The 14633-nt window shown below is 39.3% G+C and overlaps 1 protein-coding gene across 3 annotated transcripts in view; it reads right to left on the bottom strand.

Moving 5' to 3' along the window:
* Nucleotides 1-14633, bottom strand: part of IL27RA (interleukin 27 receptor subunit alpha) — a 258748-nt gene that overhangs the window by 223310 nt on the left and 20805 nt on the right. The window contains exon 1 of one of the 3 annotated variants that reach the window (XM_053718172.1): nt 11230-11499. The exons of the other annotated variants lie outside the window; for them this stretch is intronic. The gene's annotated coding sequence lies outside the window, so the exon portion shown is untranslated. Of the gene's footprint in view, nt 1-11229; nt 11500-14633 lie in introns of those variants that run through there. 3 annotated transcript variants of the gene reach the window in all.

Genomic DNA, 14633 nt, shown 5'->3' with positions numbered 1-14633 from the left:
CTCTTTTTTGGGAACCACAAATAGATTTGAATAAAATCCTTGTCCCTGTTCCGATCGCGGAACTGAGTGGATCACTCCCATGATTAAGAGGTCTTGTACACATTGTAGAAATGCCTCTCTCTTTACTAGGTTTGTTGATAACCTCGAAAGATGGAACCTCCCTTGTGGAGGAGAGGTTTTGAAATCCAGAAGGTATTCTTGAGATATAATCTTCAACGTCCAGGGATCCTGCACATCTCTTGCCCAAGCCTGGGCGAAGAGAAAAAGTCTGCCCCCCACTAAATCCGTCTCCGGATAGGGGGCCCTGTCTTCATGCTGTCTTAGGGGCGGAAGTAGGCTTTCTGGCCTGCTTGCCCTTGTTCCATGACTGGTTGCCTTTCCAACCCTGTCTGTAACGAGCAGTAGTTTCTTCCTGTTTTGGAGCGGAGGAAGTTGATGCTGCTCCTGCCTTGAAGTTACGAAAGGCATGAAAATTAGACTGTTTGGCCTTTGGTTTGGCCCTGTCCTGAGGAAGGGCGTGGCCCTTACCTCCCGTAATGTCAGCAATAATTTCCTTCAAGCCGGGCCCGAATAAGGTCTGCCCTTTGAAAGGAATGTTAAGTAGCTTAGACTTGGAAGTTACATCCGCTGACCAGGATTTAAGCCAGAGCGCTCTGCGCGCCTGTATGGCGAATCCGGAATTTTTAGCCGTAAGTTTGGTTAGATGTACTACGGCATCTGAAACAAACGCATTAGCTTGCTTAAGGGTTCTAACTTTGCTCAAAGCCTCATCCAATAGCTCTGTGCGAATCGCCTCTTCCAGAGACTCAAACCAGAATGCTGCTGCAGCCGTGACAGGCGCAATGCATGCAAGAGGCTGCAAAATAAAACCCTGTTGAACAAACATTTTCTTAAGATAACCCTCTAATTTTTTATCCATTGGATCTGAGAAAGCACAGCTATCCTCCACCGGGATAGTGGTACGCTTGGCTAAAGTAGAAACTGCTCCCTCCACCTTAGGGACCGTCTGCCATAAGTCTCGTGTGGTGGCGTCTATAGGAAACATTTTTCTGAATATCGGGGGAGGGGAAAAAGGCACACCGGGTCTATCCCACTCCTTACTAATAATTTCTGTAAGTCTTTTTGGTATAGGAAAGAATTCAGTACACACCGGTACCGCATAGTATCTATCCAACCTACACAATTTCTCTGGGATTGCCACCGTGTCGCAATCATTCAGAGCCGCTAATACCTCCCCTAGTAACACACGGAGGTTCTCAAGCTTAAATTTAAAATTTGACATTTCTGAATCCGGTCTCCCCGGATCAGAACCGTCACCGACAGAATGAAGCTCACCGTCCTCATGTTCTGCAAATTGTGACGCAGTATCAGACATGGCTCTTGTGTCATCAGCGCGCTCTGTCCTTAACCCAGAGCCATCGCGCTTGCCCCTTAATTCGGGCATATTATATAACACTTCTTTCATAACATTAGCCATATCATGTAAAGTGATTTGTAAGGGCCTAGATGTACTTGGCGTCTCAATCCTACGCATCTCCCGAGCGGGAGACGCAGGTACTGACACGTGAGGAGAGTTAGGCGGCATAACTTCTCCCTCGTTGTCTGGTGATAGTTTCTCTATCGGTACAGATTGACTTTTATTCAAAGCAATATCAATACAATTGGTACACATCATTTTATTGGGCTCCACATTGGCTTTTGAACATGATGAACAAACAGTTTCCTCTGAATCAGACATGTTTAAACAGACTTAGCAATGAAACTAGCAAGCTTGGAAATCACTTTCAATAAGTTTACAAGCAATATAAAAAACGCTGCAGCGCTTCAAAATACAGATATAATTAAACAATTCTTAACAAGAAGTGTAATATTAGCAGAGGATTGCACCCATTAGCAAAAGGATGATTAACCCCTCAATACCCAAAACGGATAAAACGGATATCAATTAAGATTTAACGCTTTTAATCACAGTCAAGCACACTGTCACAGATCTGCTGTGACTGATTACCTCCCTCAAAAATGAATTTTGCAGACCCCTGAGCTCTCTAGAGACGTCCTGGATCAAGGAGGAAGAAGCAGGAAGACTGTGCTAGAATTATAACTGCGCAACAAGGCGCTAAAACAAGGTCCCTCCCACTCCTATCACAACAGTGGGAGCCCTGATATAACGGTTTCCATGCAGAAAATATATGTCAGCCATGTGGAAAAAAATCATGCCCAAAGAGATTTATCACCAAAGTACCTCACAAAAACGAATAACATGCCAGTAAACGTTTTATTAAAAAATAACATTTTCCAATGTCATGCAAAGTTATCACTAAGCCTGCTACCAGTCGCTACCACTGCAGATAAGGCTTAAGTATTATTTCAGTTTTAACAGTATTTTCTCAGTCAAATTCTAGTCCCTAGAAAATAACTTGACTGCGCATACATTTATCAGCCTGATACCAGTTGCCACTACTGCATTTAAGGCTGTACTTACATCATACGGTAACAGCAGTATTTTCTTAGTCAATTCCATTCCCAGAAAATAATGTACTGCACATACCTCATTTGCGGAGGACCCCGCATGCTATTCCCAGTTTCTGAAGTTACCCCACTCCTCAGAATGTCGAGAACAGCCAGTGGATCTTAGTTACGCCTGCTAAGATCATAGAAAAAAAACGCAGGCAGTTTCTTCTTCCAAATACTGCCTGAGATAGAAAAACAGCACACTCCGGTGCCATTTAAAATAACAAACTTTTGATTGAAGAATAGTTAAGTAAAAACTCCAGCTCCTTTCGCGACCTCCTTCTTTGTTGAGGGTTGCAAGAGAATGACTGGATATGACATGTGAGGGGAGGAACTATATAGCAGCTCTGCTTGGGTGATCCTCTTGCAACTTCCTGTTGGGAAGGAGAATATATCCCATAAGTAATGGATGACCCGTGGACTGAACACACTTAACAAGAGAAATGGGTTTTAAGCAATATATTTAATATAATACAGTAATATTGTTCATTTATTTATATCCAACATGAAATAAAATATTATTTAAACCATACTAGTACTTCCATCATTTCAAAATTGTAATTTATATCATGAACATGTTATACAGTTTTGTGTGAGCATTCATAAAGGATTCTATTGATTCATAGTGGATATTTAGTTACCCCTGGTTTCACAAATGTAATGAATAAGTGTTTAATTGCTTGTCTGTACATATTTATTCCTATGAACATGTGCTAACAGAGATAAAAAATATATTCCCTCTCTTAATAAATTCTTACTCGTAATTAATAGATACTGGAATACTTAAAATTGTTCTTAATGGCAATTTGTCTTTATATACTGTAGATGAATAAAAATATTGGATTACTTATTTCCATAGGAAGTTCCAAATGAATTAAGCCCAAAATTGAGCTTAAAAAGTGAATAAAGATATTATATTCCTTATTTTTATAGGAAGTTCCAATTTAATTAAGTTCAAAGTTGTACATTTATAGGTGATATTAGACAAGACAGACCATTTCATTATATAGACAGACCATTTCATTATATATATATATATATATATATATAGTCCCTTCTTTCCCATAGGCTTAGCTATTCTATTGCTCTTTCACTATATATTCCTTTTACATAAAGAGATAGTACCTGCTTATCCTATTATATACACTCTTTCTTAGTTGTAGGTAATAAGTTGAATTGAGTTTGGATACCACCTATGATAACAACTCATATGAGGAAAGGATATCTAAACATGATTATAATAAACTATTTCTTCTGCTTAATTATCTCCAGTAATTTATTAGGTCAAACCTTGAGTTTAACCCTTGTGGTACTCTGGTGTTCATTTTAAATATCCAGTAAATCTCTTGTATATTTAAAAGAAAGAACAACATGGAAGGGGCGCCAATGGTGCAGATCAATGGAGGTTTCTGAAGATGTACCAATATACTAAGATAACAGGGTACTCACAATAGATGAAGGCATTCAATTATGCCAATAGGGACGGGCTGGATTTTAGCAGCAATCCAGCTAGCTGAACGAATAGGCAGCTCTCTATCGGTATCCAAACGGAGAAAAACTAGAGAAGTGAGACAAAGTACAGAGGCGCCAATGGTGCAGATCAATGGTGGTATAAGGCACAACAACACCCCAATATGCACAGGATACTCACATGTGGTGAAGGCAATCAATCTTGCCCATAGAGACAGGCTGGATTGCTGTGAAATCCAGCCTGTCTCTATGGGCAAGATTGATTGCCTTCACCACATGTGAGTATCCTGTGCATATTGGGGTGTTGTTGTGCCTTATACCACCATTGATCTGCACCATTGGCGCCTCTGTACTTTGTCTCACTTTTCTTGTATATTTAACAGACGTTCAATATCACCCCCTCTGTCATTTAAAGTAACCTTCTCTATGATGTTCCAAGTGAATGTGTCTAAACTCCTATTATGTGATTCAGTGAAGTGTATATGGACATGCCTTGCATTGTGTATATCCACATTTATGTGAGTCTTTTACTTCCAGCCAAGAGGATTTTTTTTTTCCGTATCTTTCCGTACAGTTGGGGAAATCAAATTTCCTATGGTTTTTCCTCGTCCATATGAAAAGTTACAGCTATTCTTTGTCACATGTTGCAGTTTTTCCATCAGCTGCAAGAATTGGTATATGTTTTTTGATAATGTCACATATATTTTTATATTGGGGTGAATAGTGTCATAAATGTCATCTTATTCCTATTTCTATTCATAACCCTATGTTTGTGACAAATACCTTTATCTTTAATTAGATCTTTTCTGTCCATGGCTGTAGTCCATTGCTATAACTTTTAATTTGGCATCTTTCACCAATTTCATGGCAAAGCCCCTCTGTTTCAGATTTTCCTCTAGTATATCTGCTTCTTGTCTGAAGCAATCATCCTTCAAACAGTTCATTTTTGTTCTTATGAACTGGCCTTTGGCAATAGCCTTAAAGACATGATGAGGATGATTGCTTCTGGCATGGAACAAGGCATTTCTTGCAATAGGCTTTCTATATTTCCTGGTTTGAATGCTACTGACTCTATCATCAATATATAAAGAGACATCCAAATAATTAATTTATTTTTCATTTGATTCATATGTAAGTCTCAGACTCATATTATTGATATACAGGTAGGTGATAAACTCACTGAGGGTGGCATCATCTCCCTGCCATATGAAGATCAAATCATCGATAAAGCGTTTATAGATCATTAAAGGTGGTCGAAATAGGTTTCCATCTCCAAAGATGTAGGACAGCTCCCAACAACCCATATAAAAGGTTGGCGTATGATGGGGCAAATTTAGCCCCCATGGCTGTCCCACATCTCTGAAGATAAATAATTATCTGTGAGTAAATAACTGATGACCTTCAATACATAATCTCGAAATTCCTTACTCATATGATGTTTTTTAGTCAGAAAAAAATTCCATTGCCTTTAAACCCTCAGTGTGTGGAATAGTGCTTTAAAGAGACACCACATCTACTGTGAGCCATCTACTGTTTTTTGTCCATTGTATTTGTTCTAATATTTGTATTAGGTGTTTTGTGCCTCTTAAATAACATGATAATTCTAATACTAGTGGCTGTAATATAGAATCAATCCACTGTGACAGTGGTTCAAGCAGTGATCCTATGCCTGATATAATAGGGCATACTGTAACATTAACCAGACTTTTATGTACTTTTGGAATGCATGAAACACTGGTGTTTGCCGATAATCAGTTAATAAAAATTCACTTGTGTATTTGTCAATAAATCCTTCATTTAACCCTTCATCTATAAGATGTGTGAGTTCATATTTATAAGTGTGTATAGGATTTCTGTCTAAGACTGTGTAGCTTTGGGTGTCATTTAATTGTCTAGTCACATCTGCATCATAACTAGTAGTGTCCCACACTACTATGGTGCCGCCCTTATCTGACCTTTTTGATTATATCTGTTCTCTTTTGTAAATCTTTCAGTGCTCTCCATTCTTTAGCTGACAGATTGGATTTGTTAGTTGTTGTTTTAGTCTCTTCCGATAATTTTATTAGATCTGCTTCTATTCTACTCTGAAACAGTTCTATGATATTACCTCTAGTTTGAACCGGATAAAAATCTGATTTGTTCTTAAAGCCTATATGACTTGTTTTATATTCAGAGTAGTCAGTGAATTGTTCATAGTCTAAATCAATGAGGTTTTCTTTAGCACAAGAGTCTATACAATTTAGATGTGTTGATCAATCCTGTAAATGTCTCCTTCCCTATCATTACCATATGTTAATGCAAGTAATATTATGTATTAGTCTATTCACATCTATTAACGTCTCAAAAAGATTAAAGGATATGGTAGGTACAAAGTTAAGGCCATAACTAATGACTCTTTCTTCTTCTGGAGTGAGTTTATGACTAGAAAGAATTATAACTATTGAATCGTGTATTTCTCCATTCCTCTGGTGGCTCTAGATTGATATCTGTTGTTGTGTGCATACCTCTGGTATCCTCTCTGGTAACCCCTGCCTGCTCTTCCTCTCTCCCTATTGGGGGTACTTTTACTCCTCTGGGGGTAAAAAAACCTGATCTAATTTATTTTTATTAACTTCAAAATTGTTTTTCTGTTCTGGGCCCTGAAGTAACACTTATTTAGAATTCACATATGTTGTTTTCCTAGCTTCCGGGTGTACCTGTGTCTTTGTTTGCTCGGAACTACTAGGTATCTCTTGTACTGTTTACACCTCTCCCCTTTCCTCACCTGTGTCCTCAGCTAACTCAGCTTCTGTGTCTGAAAATGTCACTTTTTTTTTGTTAAGATTTAAATCTATTGCTACAAAACCTGTGTCGCCCCCTATTGTTATGGCGAAAAGGTGCAGCTCTATCAGAAGAGTTTGTAGAAATCCATGCAGCTGCCAAGAGAACCGTATGGTCAGCGGCATTACCCCAATGACGTCATCAAGGTGGGCCGAAGACTGGAAGCGGTGTTAGTAACTGAGACGTGTGAGTAGCTACACACTGCTAAGGACTGGAAGCTTCATCCTTCTGTGGATACCTCTCTGCAGAACAGCGTGAGACGGTCGAGCTGCATGGGTGAGTTTGTGCTGTATAGCGGAAGCAACAGTATTTCCAAAATACACCCACCAGCCTGGTCTGGAGACGGCTTAGCAACCAAGCATAAGCACTCGACTTAACAAATACTGAATTCATTACCCTGAAGCTTACCGATTTTCCATATTGTGCCCTGAATATCAGAACAATATACTGTGAATTTAACACACCTATGAGACAGTCCTACATAATATATCTGGGGATTATTCACAGACATTATTAGGTTGTTGTTTTTTTCTTGATTTTTGGACATATATGTGTATTAGGACTGCACGATTAATCGCATATGCGATTTAAAACAGCGATTAATCGCCACTATTTAAAAAAAATGCGAGGGTACGCGATTTTTTGCTTAAAAAAATCCTCAGATGTAGCTGTACTGCATTGATTTGTATGTGATTTCTTGCAAACCAGCTCCATCTAGTGGTTGCTTTTAGCACACATTTGTAAAATGGCTGTTTTACTTTCACTTTCTGTTTGTGATCTCAGTAGCAGCAGCTCAATCTATAGAAGTCTAAAAGCAGAGTGAAGAGGAGGGAAAGCCACTTACTTATATTTCCCCCTAGGAATGTCTGCAGTCTGAAACTTAGGGTATGTAATCATTATGGAACCTCCCACACAATCTCCTGTCTCTGAGATACAGCTCAAATACATAACCCCACAGCTGCCGAAAAGGCTAAAATTGCAGTCCCCTCTGCTAGTTAACTGCTGGGTTAACTGCATCTACAATGTATTTGATATCAGCAAGGCACAGCATTTCTGAAAGGAGCAGCCCCCATCCCTATTGTTATATGCCTGTATTGGCTTTCTGCACAGGAGCAGGGCTCCTTATCAGTCAAGATAACATTTAAAATAAAATAAAAAATATTTATTTATATATATATATATATATATATATATATATATATATATATATATATATATATATATATATACACACACACACACACACATACATATACACACACACATACACATGTGTAACTGTGTATGTGATTGTGTATATGTGTGTGTGTGCATACACACACACACACACGGTTTGTATTTTTATTCTCCCAGAGTGTATTGGACATTCAGAAACATGTACATTAAGATTCTGTAGCCTTATATACAATTTTTATTGAAAGGTTAAGGTGTTATAGTTATTTATAACAAAATTACGAATTTTTTGGGTCGAAAATCACGATTTTCTTTTTTGCCCATATCGCCCAGCCCTAATGTGTATATATACATATTAACACATAAATATATATATGTATATAAGCATATACAGTACATATATATTTATTGAAAACAAACAGTCCCCAAAGACCACAATATAAAGGCACTTTTCCGTGCCGTTTCTTTTCTAACAACCCACACCCACCAATTTTATCCCCTAAATCTTCTTTGTGCAGTTATTTTTTTTTTAAAACAAAAGATGCTACAATTTTTTATTTTACAAAAGGCTCTAACCTCTGATTAAATTTTTAAGCGCTAATTGCTACCGCAAGCTCGCAGTAGCAATAACCAGCCACTTGTAATGGCTGGTTATTTATTGCACACCCGTAAATGTGAGAATTTGCCCATTTACGGTCATGCAATAAATTAGCGCTTCACTTGTATTTTGTATATTACTGCGTTAATATAATTCAAACGCAGCTTACCAGAGTTGAAAATAAACTGTGATTCCGATTGTGAAGGTACCAGAAACCAGTTACACCTTATACAAATGCAAATCACTAATACAATCGACATTCAGCAGCAATATCCCTTATAATACAAGTGTTTACATCAATACTATTTTACCGTGTAAAAGGACATTAGCAATTTGCATGTATGAAAAAACTTGTAAATGTATTAGTCATACATTTGAGCTGGGCCATTATTGGTGTATAGTACACAAATAAAAAGAGAAAAGCGCTCAACTTGGGAACGAAAAATAGCATAATTGCTTGTTCTATGGCTAATTACCACCCAAGAAGCAGCCTCTTTTTGCTCAACATGTGCCTTTCACAGAGAAGAACTTTCCTGTAGCATATCAGTCTGATCCTGACTTAGCAGTACAGTCCAGCCCCAAAATACCAGGCAATTCCTCCCTGAACGAGAGAAACGGCAAAACCCCAGACGTACATTTCGGCCTAGTGTGGGCCTCATCAGTGAGGTGCAGCCTTATCCCTCTAGGCTAAAAGAGGCTGCTTTCAGGTGGTGACTCCCCATAGAACAAGCTATTGAGCTGTTGTTCGTTCCTGGTAGAGCGCTTCTCTCTTTGTATGCATTTGAATAATGACCCTGGGGATTGAGGTCTCCCTAGGGGTGATGGGGGAAACAAGAAGTGGACTCCTTGCCCAGTGTGCTTAGAGGAATATATCTGCACCTCACTGACGTGGCCCATAGGAGGCTGAAACGATCATCTGGGGTTGTCACGTTCCTTTTTCAATTGCCTGGTATTTCGGGGCTGGACTGACCTTACTTGGCGGGATCAGACTGATATGCATCAGGAAAGTTTTCCTTTGTGAAAAGCAGAACTGTGCTAAAAGAGGATGCTCCTAGGTGGTGAGTCGCCAAAGAAAAAGCTATTGAGCTCTTGTTCGTTCCTGGTAGAGCGCTTGTTTCTTTGTATGCATTTGTATAGTACACATGTCTATATGGTGTACTATATATCCAAAATTTGTTTATTGTAAAAAAAAAAAAAAGTATTTTGTTTTTTGGTGTGTTTTTTTATTTAGAAACAAGATTAAAAAGTACAGGAGATTATCCCGTATGAAGACAGGGCTGCGGCTTTCCCCAGTCAAGATTAGGACTGCTATCTGTCCTGCACAGAAATACTGGACATTGGTGGCTGGACACAATCTGTGGGATTATAAAAGCTTCCCAGACCAAAGCTCCTATTATATATATATTTTCACAACTAAGCAGTCATGTTACCCCTTGGCTGCCAAGAACATACAAATCAATAATTGTACCTATTTAGTTGCCAGTAACATGCCAGTAACATATAAACAGTAGGGCTTTGACTCCCCACTTCTTTCTGTTCCATATTTTTAATGCATTGATGCATAGGAATCCTTTAACATTTAGTTAATACTTAGGGACTTTAAAAAACTGGACAGTATTTTTGTGAAGATTTTACTGGACAGCCAGATAAAATACTGGACTGTTCAGTTCAATACTGAACACCTAGCAATTTGAAATATTTCTCACACTGTAAAACCTGTTTTGTTAAAAGGCGCCAATTCTGAGATCGAAACTAATGAGATGATTCTTTTGCACTGTATCTATTGCGTTTATGAAAATGTGTATCACATTGTATCCATCATGTTTATGGAAACCATATCACGCTCTCCCAATCACGTTTATGCAATCTCTCTGCAACAACCGGGATTGCATAAACGTGATCTGTATATAGTAATGCAGATTCAGAAACAATATTAACAGTATGGTAGATTAATATCCCATATGAAAACATGTCTGCGGCTTTACCTAGTCAAGATAGAGCCTTTTCTCACCCTGTAGAAAGGCACTATTTCTAACAGCGAATCATCTGCTCCTTAAGTACTGTACTGATCGCATTTAGAAACACCTTTATTACAATGAACCAGTTGCGTTTAGGAAAATCTGCATTGCATTGTACCGGTAATGAAACCCATTTTTTTTCTTTCATGATTCAGATACAGGCAGGGAATAACTTCAATTACAAGTGGAGCGCTAAATTATCATGCGCCCGCAAATGGGCAAATTTGTCTGTTTGTGTTAAGGAACATCTTTATTAAACTGAACCTATTGCGTTTAGGAAACTCTGCATTGCAGTGTACAGATCTCGTTCTGGAAAATTTATATTGCACTGTACCAATTTTGTTTATAAAAATCTGTATTGCACTGTACTAATGATGTTTAGGAAAATCTGTATTGCACCGTAACAATCGCATTTAGGTAAGCTTAAATTGCACTGTACCAATAGCGTTTAGGAAAATCTGAATTGCAATTGTATTTTTCACGTATAGGAATATCTGCATTGCACTAAACCAATTACAATACACTATTGTTACCGGGGAAAAGCGCTGCATGTTTTTATGCAGGATATTAAAATCGACATTTATCACCTGATTAAAATCACTAAAACCTATTTTTTAGTAATAGAAATAAAATAATTACCGTTGTCTATTTTATCTGTTCCTCTTACCCCAAACTGTTTTGAACTTGGTTGATCCGGTGCTTGATTCTTCTATGTAAGCTGCCATATTGTAAATTACGTTGCAGGGGCACAGCAGTCATGTGACACACACAGCATATTGTTCTATAACATATACTATGAGGAATCACATTTGTCTGCAGCGTGTGAGCTGCAGTGTCTGAAAATACATTTATGCTCTGTAACTGACCAAAATATATATTAGATTCGTCTAGTTGTCTATGTCAAAAGTTTTAGTGTTCAAACTGTCCCAAGCGTTTTTCTGTTCCTAAACAAAGCGGCTAAGCTGATAGCAGGGCAGGGCTTCAGGCAGTATCTTCACTGTAAATCATTATCAGGCTCCAGGGAGAGGGAGGGAGGCTCTCACGCTGCTGGAATAAATCTTACGCTACAAGAACATACAGCGTGAGAGCCTCCCTCTAGCTTTTATTGTATTCCTAAATATCAATTTTACCTGCTGGAGTGTATTAACTTGTTTTCATTTGAAATAGCTGTCTTTGCCTTCTGTATACCCAACTATACTGTCAATTTCAATACTTAAAAGGGACATGAAACCTAAAAAAAAATTTCCCCATGATTCAGATAAAGGCAGGGAATAACCTCAATACTATGTTTACAAAAATGTATTTAGGTTTAGATTACAAGTGAAGTGCTAAATTAGAGCGGGCATTATAGATTTTTATTTAAAAAAAGAAGCATGTTTTAATAAAAAAAAAAAAAAAAAAACTACTGCACTAGGCAGTTTTTGGGATCTAAAGTTGGCAGGAATGGGGTGTTAGAACAAAAACGGCACTGAAAAGTGCATTTACATTGCAGTCTATGGGAACTGTGTGTTACCAGTAAATATATATGTATATGACCATATTCATATATATTTATGTGTTAATATATGTATTTACAGATATTAGCACATAAATAAATTTTTATATATATATATATATATATATATATATATATATATATATATATATATATATATAAATATAAATATAAAACACAGGAATGGACCGCACTCGCAGACCGGACTGGGTGCACATCCTAAGCCACTGTTAACTCCACAGCCCTGAACACTGACAGACAGCAGCAAAATTCCAAGCAACCCAGGCAGTTAACCCCCGAGCAACCTGGGTGTCAGGTCCGCAGGGGAGCATTACAAACATTAACACAAAACACAAAAAACCCAGCACTCACTAGCAGATTCACAGCAATGTTTAAAAGCAAAACTGGGGGAAGTCAGTTACATTTGGCGCCAAAGGATCAAGCCCAGGACCACGACAAGGTCTCCCCCTTCCTGGGACCCTAACCAGCACCCACACAATGCATACTTCCAAACAAACCAACTGGGAACCTCCCAGGGTGACACAGGCTTTTGTAACCTCCCCTATGTAAATACAAAACACAGGAATGGACCGCACTCACAAACCGGACTGGGTACACATCCTAAGCCACTGTTAACTCCACAGCCCTGAACACTGACAGACAGCTGCAAAGTTCCCAGCAACCCAGGCAGTTAACCCCCGAGCAACCTGGGTGTCAGGTCCGCAGGGGAGCATTACAAACATTAACACAAAACACAAAAAACCCAGCACTCACTAGCAGATTCACAGCAATGTTTAAAAGCAAAACTGGGGGAAGTCAGTTACATTTGGCGCCAAAGGATCAAGCCCAGGACCACGACAAGGTCTCCCCCTTCCTGGGACCCTAACCAGCACCCACACAATGCATACTTCCAAACAAACCAACTGGGAACCTTTGGCGCCAAATGTAACTGACTTCCCCCAGTTTTGCTTTTAACCCCTTAATGACCGAGGACGTGCAGGGTACGTCCTCAAAAAAAAGGCAGTTAACGCCTGAGGACGTACCCTGCACGTCCTCGGTGTGGAAAGCAGCTGGAAGCGATCTTGCTCGCTTCCAGCTGCTTTCCGGTTATTGCAGTGATGCCTCGATATGGAGGCATCCTGCAATAACCTTACACGGCCATCCAATGCAGAGAGAGCCACTCTGTGGCCCTCTCTGCACCGGACATCGATGGCCGGTATCGTTGGTGGGTGGGAGCCGACTTCGGAGGCGGGTGGGCGGCCATCGGTGTGCCCTGTGTCGTCAAGGGGGGCGGGATCGGGTGCGGGCCGTTAGGGGGCGCGCGCACGTGCACGGGGCGGGAGCGGGTGGGAACCGCTACACTATGGAAATTTTTTTTAGTAACAAATGGCCAAATCTTGTTTGTGCAAAAGCACAAAAAGAGATCATGGAGGGGTGGGGGGTTGGTTTTGTGTGGGGGGAAGCTACACTGCAGAAAAGTTTAATAAAAACTAAAAAAAAAACATTTTTTCTTCTAAACTGGGTACTGGCAGACAGCTGCCAGTACCCAAAATGGCGCAGATTAAGTTAGAGTGGGAGGGTTATAGAGCTGTTTGGGGGGGATCAGTGAGGTTGGGGGCTAAGGGGGGGATAGTACACAGCAGCATATGTAAATATGCTTTTTTTTTTTTTTTAAAAACATAGCTTTTATTTTAGTACTGGCAGACTTTCTGCCAGTACTTAAGATGGCGGGGACAATTGTGGAGTGGGGGAGGGAAGAGAGCTGTTTGGGAGGGATCAGGGGGTCTGATGTTTCAGGTGGGAGGCTGAGCTCTACACTAAATGTGATATTAACCCTGCAAGCTCCCTACAAGCTACCTAATTAACCCCTTCACTGCTAGCCATAATACACGTGTGATGCGCATCGGCATTTAGCGGCCTTCTAAATACCAAAAAGCAACGCCAAAGCCATATATGTCTGCTATTTCTGAACAAAGGGGATCCCAGAGAAGCATTTACAACCATTTGTGCCATAACTGCACAAGCTGTTTGTAAATGATTTCAGTGAGAAACCTAAAATTGTGAAAAATGTAACGTTTTTTTTTAATTTGATCGCATTTGGCGGTGAAATGGTGGCATGAAATATACCAAAATGGGCCTAGATCAATACTTGGGGTTGTCTACTACACTACACTAAAGCTAAAATTACCCCAAAAAGCTCCCTACATGCTCCCTAATTAACCCCTTCACTGCTGGGCATAATACACGTGTGGTGCGCAGTGGCATTTAGTGGCATTCTAATTACCAAAAAGCAACACCAAAGCCATATAAGTCTGCTATTTCTGAACAAAGGGGATCCCAGAGAAGAATTTACAACCATTTATGCCATAATTGCACAAGCTGTTTGTAAATAATTTCAGTGAGAAACCTAAAGTTTGTGAAAAAATTTGTGAAAAAGTGAACAATTTTTTTTATTTTAACGCATTTGGCGGTGAAATGGTGGCATGAAATATACCAAAATGGGCCTAGATCAATACTTTGGGTTCTCTACTAAAAAAAAATATATAAA

This window comes from Bombina bombina, chromosome 6, assembly GCF_027579735.1.
Source record: "Bombina bombina isolate aBomBom1 chromosome 6, aBomBom1.pri, whole genome shotgun sequence".
NCBI lineage: Eukaryota > Metazoa > Chordata > Amphibia > Anura > Bombinatoridae > Bombina > Bombina bombina.
The sequence above is the reverse complement of the archived record's forward strand: the minus strand, read 5'-3'. Positions and strand labels throughout refer to the sequence as shown.